Source organism: Schistocerca americana, chromosome 5, assembly GCF_021461395.2.
Source record: "Schistocerca americana isolate TAMUIC-IGC-003095 chromosome 5, iqSchAmer2.1, whole genome shotgun sequence".
In the NCBI taxonomy this organism is placed as follows: Eukaryota; Metazoa; Arthropoda; class Insecta; order Orthoptera; family Acrididae; genus Schistocerca; species Schistocerca americana.
Window position 1 is genome coordinate 127,585,709 of NC_060123.1, and position 10,593 is coordinate 127,596,301.

Sequence of the window (10,593 nt, forward strand, 5' to 3'; positions counted from 1 at the left end):
CAGCTTGGAGGTGAAATATTCGTCCTCAACTGCTTCTTGCATCTTTTGAATGCATGTGCACTGTTGTAACAGATAAATAATAGAACTCTTTTCTTGCTTTCTCGCCATTTTGTCAAGCGTCTGCAATCGTAACGGTAACTGGTAGACATAATGCAAAGTCGACGAGTTTACGGCTCTGTTCATGCACCAGTCATTTTCCTATATGTAAAACATTGCTTGACAACTGCTACGAAACGGGGGCATTGTTGGACAGGCAATGATGGACGACATGAAACAGAGTACATACGCAATAGAGGTGGAGTAGGATATTTATAACGAAAGATGGTACAGATTTCACCACATGGGAAATCAAGGTAACAGGCATAAAAAAACGTTCATGTTTGAGTCAGGTTAGACTCCCAACATAAATGTCGACATTGGTCTCTCAGTAAGGAATACGTCCTCCTAGGCACAAATGCACAATTGGACCTGTTATTCGTGCTGGCTACCAAACTGCTCAGGAGTCCTTGGGGATATTGCCCCACTCCTCTCTCGAGACGGTTTCAGGGGGTTTTCGTTGAGAAACACGTCTACCAAGAGCATCCCAGGCATGCTCTCTAGGGTTTAGGTTGGGGATTTCGCAAGCCGTCCCATACGTTCAGTCTTCACTTTTTAGTGTGTCCGGTGCGGTCGGGCATTGTCGTCTATAAACAGAATGTCAGGACCTACTGCAACCGTAAACACACGGACATGTTCAAGTACACAACGGTACCGCGCACAAAGATATGCAGCGGTGTTCCGCCATTGTGCTAATGCCTGACCACACCATAAAGTCTAGGCTCTACTGATGACTTTTATAGTGTCCCTTCTGAAATATTCAAGCCGATATATTTGAAGTAAATAGTAAAAGGACTTTGAATAATATTATATGGACATAAACGACAAATTAATTATGAAAATGTATTAAATTAGCTTCAAAAAATCACTTCGAGTCAGATCATTTCTTCTGCTGTATGTAAGGTACGCTTGCTGTTGTAAAGCGGTAGCTTCAGTTCTATTTGTTTTGTACGTAGCGAATAATTCAAGTGTGTATTCTGTGCTTAGTGGAAATATATTTACAAAAAATGAGAGCATTGTGTTAGTTAAAGAACCTATGCAAAGAATTCTTCCTGAATTAATAATTGCAAGAAGTTATTTAGCATTTTTTCAGTCTCTGCGAAGCGAGCAGCGGTGATCTTTGACTGGCAACAATTGGCCGCCATTACGCGGCGTATTTAAATTTATTTTTTTGTGTAACGTTATCACCACAGCCGGAGCAAAAAGAATCATTTCAAGTTATTCAACTAAATAAAGTGAATTTTATTTCGTCAAAAAATGCACACTTTCAAAGATGCGATTTATTCTAGGTCAGTGAACTTAGCCTGCATTACATTTCGCCGAAAGCATTTGAATTAATTTGTAGGGAGCCTGGCGCTCATTTGAAACATAATTTAATATTTATCTTTGGCCACCTACAAATCAATTATATATATATCCCTTTCTTGTGTTTCACTTAATAGTAATAATAATTAGTAACCACAGAAAGAAAGGGATAATATACATTCATGAACATTCTGTGGTATGTAACGTGTTTTCCCTCTCTCTCCACACTAAATGGTCGCCAGAATCACTTGCCACAGTGAAGCGCGGTTCGCTTCTAAACATCACTCTGGACCACTGTTACTGACCCCAAGAAACATGTTCCCTACACCAACGAAACCTTTCTCGATGATGACGTGGCTGAAGTGAGTTGGATTTAAAAGGGTTCCGATCATACAAACCACCCAGATTTAATGACCGCGAAATGACTCTGATGGAGACACTTGTACCGGTAGCGATTGCAAGGTCTGCAGCATTCAGGTTAGGAATGAGATGCCGGTTCCATTTCGACACTAGGACTACATATCGATCCCACGACCACTGGCATGCTTTCGCATAGCATTTTCACCTTCAGCGGCCCTTTTAATATGGTTGGTTCGTTGGTTTGCCTGGAGCGGTTTAGGGAAATCACGGAAAACCTAAATCAGGATGGTCGGACGCGGGATTGAACCGTCGTCCTCCCGAATACGAGTCCAGTGTCTAACCACTGCGCCACCTCGCTCGGTTTTAATATGTAGATGACACTTCGGTCACACTCATTACTGTGACACCCGACCGACCGGCTTCGAGCCGTCCAACAGCTCGTCCACGATCGTAAGCACTCAAATAATGTCTTGCGGAGATGTTGCCGCACCACACAGAATAACGCACTAATCAGTTCCGCAATAAACCTCGTCAAACACAGCACTGGATGAATTGTCGAATGCATACAGAAGGTTCGTGCATAGGCTTCGCTGTAGTTAACACGTCCCGCCCTCTAGATCTCCTACTATCACTGGTCGGGTGTTCCGCAGCAGATGACAGTTGCTCCTTATCAAGTGCCAGTTCTTCCTTAGCAACTGTCAAGCAGTGTACTTTGGAAAATACAGAGCTTTGAAAACGAATGTATCAGTTGTAGTAGCCCTGTGTATCACGACATGCCTTCCCACCAGGGCGTCATCACACAGTCATTCACATATCCACATATGTAAACACACAACGAAAACATTCACTAAGTTTCAATTACCATATGGGACCTTTGGTAACACTGTCCCAGAAATAAAATAGCCCCATTCCCCTGGTTCCGTCTACGGTTTTTCGGAGGTTTTTCTCGGTTATCGGGTCAAGTCCCCACCCCTCCCAGACATTCACAATTAGTATTCCCTCTGCCCCACTCCCAGCCTGCTGGAATATTCGGCTTAAAAGAACGAAGTTCTACAACAGCCCGCCCGACCCTCACGAGTTGGGAATAATAATAACAATAATGAATTAGTCTTTACATTCAAGCATGAAAAAGATATTACCACTACCTGTTTGTCAATGCTATAGTGGAATTCCTTGAACGTTTAATAACAAAAAATTGCGGTTATTGGCATTGCAGAAACCAGAGGCACAGGCAGAAAAATTAATGTTCGTAACTACGTGAACACGGTAATTTCAAAAACTACATGACGAATTTTTATGGGGTTTACACAGGTAACTCGAGTGTAGCTTGGAGCAACATATAGGCTTTATTTCAAAACGGGATCACGGAAAAAAGATATCGTGATTTAAAGTGCAATCTAAACCCATCGTGTTTGTCTGCTCGTCTGTTTGAACACACTACTCTCCAAAACTACTAGACGAATTTTCATGGAGTTCCGACAGGTAATTTGACTGTAGCTTGGGGCAACATGCAGACTTTATTTCATCCACACTGGATCATGGCAAAAAAGATAACATGATTTAAATATTTATAATTTCGAAGGTGTGTTTATGTGTTACTGAATGGATTTTGATGCAATTTGGTTTGGATATAGCTTTAACGCTGAGAAGAACATAGGTTACTTTAGAAAGTGTGTAGTACAATATGTTTATTGATTTGCAGAATATTAGGTGAAGTAGGGGAAAATATTTACTGTTTGAAAAACCTATTTATTCTTTAACTTTTCTTCTTTATCACATTCGTGAAAATGCTTTTATTGATTGATATATGAAAGAAATACAGTAGAGGAAGAATGGGTAGCTTTGAGGGATGAAGTAGTGAAGGCAGCAGAGGATCAAGTAGGTAAACAGACGACGGCTAGCAGAAATCCTTGGGTAACAGAAGAGATACTGAATTTAATTAATGAAAGCAGAAAACACAAAAATGCAGTAAGTGAAGCAGGCAAAAAGGAATACAAACGTCTCAAAAATGAGATCGACAGGAAGTGCAAAATGGCTAAGCAGGGATGGCTAGAGGACAAATGTAAGGAGGTAGATGCTTATCTCACGAGGGGTAAGATAGATACTGCCTACAGGAAAATTAAAGAGACCTTTGGAGAAAAGAGAACCACTTGCAAGAATATCAAGAGCTCAGATGGAAACCCAGTTCTAAGCAAAGAAGGGAAAGCAGAAAGGTGGAAGGAGTATATAGAGGGTCTATACAGGGGCGATGTTCTTGAGGACAGTATTATGGAAATGAAAGAGGATGTAGATGAAGATGAAATGGGAGATATGATACTGCGTGAAGAGTTTGACAGAGCACTGAAAGACCTGAGTCGAAACAAGGCCCCGGGAGTAGACAACATTCCATTAGAACTATTGACAGCCTTGGGAGAGCCAGTCCTGAAAAAACTCTACCATCTGGTGAGCAAGATGTATGAGACAGGCGAAATACCCTCAGACTTCAAGAAGAATATAATAATTCCAATCCCAAAGAAAGCAGGTGTTGACACTGGACTCGCATTCGGGAGGACGACGGTTCAATCCCGCGTCCAGCCATCCTGATTTAGGTTTTCCGTGATTTCCCTAAATCACTCCAGGCAAATGCCGGGATGGTTCCTCTGAAAGGGCACGGCCGACTTCCTTCCCCATCCTTCTCTAATCCGATGAGACCGATGACCACGCTGTCTGGTCTCCTTCCCCAACACAACCAACCACAGCAGGTGTTGACAGATGTGAAAATTACCGAACTATCAGTTTAATAAGTCACAGCTGCAAAATACTAACGCGAATTCTTTACGGACGAATGGAAAAACTGGTAGAAGCCGACCTCGGGGAAGATCGGGTTGGATTCCGTAGAAATGTTGGAACACGTGAGGCAATACTGACCCTACGACTTATCTTAGAAGAAAGATTAAGAAAAGGCAAACCTACGTTTCTAGCATTTGTCGACTTAGAGAAAGCTTTTGACAATGTTGACTGGAATACTCTCGAATTCTGAAGGTGGCAGGGGTAAAATACAGGGAGCGAAAGGCTATGTACAATTTGTACAGAAACCAGATGGCAGTTATAAGAGGCGAGGGACATGAAAGGGAAGCAGAGGTTGGGAAGGGAGTGAGACAGGGTTGTAGCCTCTCCCCGATGCTATTCAAAAGGGAACAAAAGAAAAGTTCGGAGTAGGTATTAAAATCCATGGAGAAGAAATAAAAACTTTGAGGTCCGCCGATGACATTGTAATTCTATCAGAGACGGCAAAGAACTTGGAAGAGCAGTTGAACGGAATGGACAGTGTCTTGAAAGGAGGATATAAGATGAACATCAACAAAAGCAAAACGAGGATAAAGCAATGTAGTCGAATTAAGTCGGGTGATGCTGAGGGAATTAGATTAAGAAATGAGATACTTAAAGAAGTAAAGGAGTTTTTCTATTTGGGGAGCAAAATAACTGATGATGGCCGAAGTAGAGAGGATATAAAATGTAGACTGGCAATCGCAAGGAAAGCGTTTCTGAAGAAGAGAAATTTGTTAACATCGAGTATTGGTTTAAGTGTCAGGAAACCGTTTCTGAAAGTATTTGTATGGAGTGTAGCCATGTATGGAAGTGAAACATGGACGATAAATAGTTTAGACAAGAAGAGAATAGAAGCTTTCGAAATGTGGTGTTACAGAAGAATGCTGAAGATTAGATGGGTAGATCACATAACTAATGAGGAGGTATTGAATAGAATTGGGGAGAAGAGGAGTTGGTGGCACAACTTGGCTAGAAGAAGGGATCGGTTGGTAGGACATGTTCTGAGGCATCAAGGAATCACCAATTTAGTACTGTAGTGTAGCGTGGAGGGTAAAAATAGTAGAGGGAGACCAAGAGATGAATACACTAAGCAGATGGAGAAGGATGTAGGCTGCATTAGGTACTGGGAGATGAAGAAGCTTGCACAGGATAGAGTAGAATGGAGAGCTGCATCCAACCAGTCTCTGGACTAAAGACCACAACAACAACAACAACAACAACAACAACATTCAACATACTGCCATTCAACACAATGAATACAATGCTTATACAATCCTCAACATGTTTATTTCTTACTTCCATACACTATACTATACCGAGGAGACAGAAGTCGTTGGGGACCTCCTTTTGCCCGGCGTGGAGCAGCAACTCAATATATATAAATGACCTAGTAAATAGTGTCGGAAGTTCCATGCGGCTTTTCGCGGATGATGCTGTAGTATACAGAGAAGTTGCAGCATTAGAAAATTGCAGCGAAATGCAGGAAGATCTGTAGCGGATAGGCACTTGGTGCAGGGAGTGGCAACTGACCCTTAACATAGACAAATGTAATGTATTGCGAATACATAGAAAGAAGGATCCTTTATTGTATGATTATATGATAGCGGAACAAACACTAGTAGCAGTTACTTCTGTAAAATATCTGGGAGTATGCATACGAAACGATTTGAAGTGGAACGATCATATAAAATTAAATGTCGGTAAGGCGAGTGCCAGGTAGAGATTCATTGGGAAAGTCCTTAGAAAATGTAGTCCATCAACAAAGGAGGCGGCTTACAAAAGACTCGTTCGACCTACACTTGAGTATTGCTCACCAGTGTGGGATCCGTACCAGGTCGGGATGACGGAGGAAATAGAGAAGATCCAAAGAAGAGCGGCGCGTTTCGCCACAGGGTTATTTGGTAAGCGTGATGCCGTTACGGAGATGTTTAGCAAACGCAAGTGGCAGACTCTGCAAGAGAGGCGCTCTGCATCGCGGTGTAGCTTGCTGTCCAGGTTTCAAGAGGGTGCGTTTCTGGATGAGGTATCGAATATATTGCTTCCCCCTACTTATACTTCCCGAGGAGATCACGAATGTAAAATTAGAGAGATTCGAGCGCGCACGGAGGCTTTCCGGCAGTCGTTCTTCCCGCAAACCATATGCGACTGGAACAAGAAAGGGAGGTAATGATAGTGGCACATAAAGTGCCCTCCGCCACACACCGTTAGGTGGATTGCGGAGTATGAGTGTAGATGTAGATGAACTGACCTCTCGATTGTGTCCCATTAATATTCGATAGGATTCATGTTGGGCGATGTTGGTGGCCAAATCATTCGCTCGAATTGTCCAGAATCTTCTTCAAACCAATCGCGAAGAATTGTGGCTCGCCGCTGACATGGCGCATTACCAGCCACAAAAATTCCATCATTGTTTGGGGACATGAAGTCCACGAATGGCTGCAAAAGGTCTCCAAGTAGCCGAACACAACTATTTCCAGTCAATGATCGCTTCACCTGGACCGGAGAAACAAGACCATACCATGTAAACACAGCCCACCACCAGCTTGCATAGTGCCTTGTTTACGGCCTGAGTTCGTGGGTCTGCACCACACTCGAACCCCCCCATCAGCTGTTACCAACTGAAGCTGGGACTCATCCGACCAGGCCACGATCCTCCAGTCGTCTATGGTACAGTCGATATGGTCACGAGTCCAGGAGAGGCGCTGCAGGCGATGTCGTTCCATTAGAAGACACTCGCGTTGGTCGCCTGCGCCACATTAGCACTCAGTTTCGCCGCACTGTCCAACAGATACATTAGCCGCATGTGCCACACTGATTTCTGCAGTTATTTCACGTAGTGCTGCTTGTCTGTTAGCACTGATGACTCTACGCAAACAGCACTGCTCTCGGTCGTTAAGTGAAGGCTATTGGTCACTGTGTTGGCTATGGAGAGTGGTAATGCCTGAAATGTGATACTCTCGGCACACTCTTGACATTGTGGATTTCGGAATACTGAATATGCTCAAGATTTCCGAAATGGAATGTCTCGCTGCAACTACCATTTTGCGTTCCACGTCTGTTAATTCCTGTTGTGAGGTCATAATCACCTCTGAAACCTTTTCACGTGTATCACCCGAGTACAAATGACAGGTGTGCCAGTGCACTGCCCTTTCATACCTGGTATACGCGACACTATTGCCAACTGTATATGTATATGAGCACATCGCTACCCCCTGATTTTTGTCAACTCAGTACATATTACTTGCGAAAGTAACTCTGTTACATTTGCTCGACTAAACTGCTGAACCAATTTCGTCGAAATTTGGTATGGAGATAGCTTGAACCCTGAAGAAGAACATGGTCTACGTTAGCAAAATAAAACAAAAAGAAAACAGGAACCTAAAAGTGTGGTAGGGGTAGGAACACCATTTTTAACGTAAGTGAACATAAACCGTGCAAAAAACTATTAAATTTGTTGCATAATGTACACGTTGTGTAATGTGTAGCTACTTCAGGAGCACGATGCATAGATGTGCGCACCTGCCTGCGCTCGTCCGCATGCAGTGCTTGGCAGCAACGCTCTCTGCATGCCGTGTCGTTGCACTGGGATAGTTTTATTGGGGGGGGGGGGGGGGGGGGGGATAACGAAACTTTTGCTATACGAGCACGCCCACAGGTAACTTCTAGTGTATAAGAAACAAAATTAAAGAGAAAAATCGCGGTAAGAATGTGGTCTGTGTGGAACAGACTCAGTGACGTAATAAGAAGACAAAGTCGCGAACATGGGCGAGGTAATCAAAAGGGCCAGCGCTAGATCCACACGGTCCCAGTCTTTTTCGGAAAAAAGAAAAAAAGAAAAAAAAACAAAAAAACAGACGAGTTATGGGAGACACCCATTGTGAAGAGTCAGCCTTAATAGTGGATGAAACATCATAACGGATGACCTCGAGAAAGCAGAACTGTTACGAAACAGGTAATAAAAATTCACAATTGTCCCCAAGATCCGAAATTCGACAAAACCCACGAAGAAATGGTAGCACGTGAATAACGTTTGGTACTCCAAAATTCGAACAGAACCGCTGAACAACCGCTAGTTCTTGAAATGAAGGAATCTGATATACACTATGTGATCAAAAGTATCTGGACACTTGGCTGAAAATGACTTACAAGTTCGTGGCGTCCTCCATCGGTAATGTGGCGATCCGATGGCAGGGTGTTGGTATGGTGAATGCCCGGTGAATGTCATCTGCCAGTGTGTATAGTGGCCGGCCGGAGTGGCCGAGCGGTTCTAGGCACTACAGTCTGGAACCGCGCGACCGCTACGGTCGCAGGTTCGAATCCTGCCTCGGGCATGAATGTGTGTGATGTCCTTAGGTTAGTTAGGTATAAGTAGTTCTAAGTTCTAGTGGACTGATGACCTCAGAAGTTAAGTCCCGTAGTGCTCAAAGCCATTTGAACCATTTTTTTGTGTATAGTGCCAAAAGTAAAATTCGCAGTCGCGGGTGTTATCGTGTGGTTGTGTTTTTCATGGTGGGGTCTTGCACCCCTTGTTGTTTCGCGTGGCACAATCACAGCACAGGCCTACATTGATGTTTTAAGCACCTCCTTGCTTCCCACTGTTGAAGAGCAATTCAGGGATGGCGATTCAGTCTTTCAGCATGATCGAGCACCTGTTCATAATGCACGGCCTGTGGCGGAGTGGTTACACGACAATAACATCCTTGTAATGGACTGGCCTGCACAGAGATCTGACCTGTATATTATAGAACACCTTTGGGACGTTTTGGAACGCCAACTTCGTGCCAGACCTCACTGACCGACATCGATTCCTCTTCTCAGTGAAACACTCCTTGAAGAATGGGCTGCCATTCCCCAAGAAACCTTCCAGCACCTGAACGTATGACTGCGAGAGTGGAAGGTGTCATCAAGGCTAAGGGTGGGCCAACACCATACTGAATTCCAGCATTACCAATGGAGAGTGCCACGAACTTGTAAGTCATTGTCAGCCACGTGGCTGGATACTTTTGATCACATAATGTATGTGTAACTTTTACACTCTTCGTGCGATACTATTATTCCAGATCATACACAGCATCTTTGTCAAGAATATCCACCATAAATTTTGATGTGGACATTAATAAATGCTGCTACTATAACTAGGTCTTTAATACTGGTTCTACACTGCCTGACAAAAAAGTGAAGCGCCCAGAAAGCTAGGAGGAAACGAAATGAAACGTCACTGGTTGAGAGAGTATGTGATGTCATTTCATTTATTACACAGCTGAGTCAAATTTACAAAGAACTTCACAGTACGATTCCACTTATCAGTATAACGATGCACCCCCTCTGGCCTGGCTGAATGCAGTGATTCAGTTGTACCCTCTCCTGAGACAAACTGGCACACAACTTTTGTAACTGGTCATTGGTATCCCTAATAGTGGCACAGAGACGGAGTTGATGCCCAGCGTGTTCCCATAAAATTACATTTGGGACAAATCTGGTGGTATCCCTTGTTGCAGGAAAACCTCGACATCGTGCAGACAGTTCATAGAGCCACGTGAATAGTACAGCCAAATGTGTTCTGGAACACTCTGCACTACGGCTAGATTTCACGACCCCCTCCTCCTTAACCTCTTTTGTGACATGATACATTATTGTCAGTCTCTCCCCCTCTGATATACCAGTTGCCATATGTATAAAATGGTGTGAAAATCAAAGTAGCCCAGCTGTACTCTAGGGTTTTCCCCCAATCCTCTGATGTTATTGTGCAATGAAGACTGCTGTCCTAAGTATGAACTGGCAGGAAATTTAAGATGGCGCATTGTTCTGGTGGCTTGAAATTCATGGACAGACTCTATGAAGTCGGAATCCAAAATAACGATCCGAGATGGCTGACTTAGGACACTGGTGCCACCTGCATAGTTGCCAGATCACTTGTGCTAAATACAGAGTCGGGTTCCTAAGTTTAAAATGATTGGAAACTCAAAAATCATTCGTTTTACTATGACAATACAATTTGATTGCACTAACTTAAAATCCAGTTGT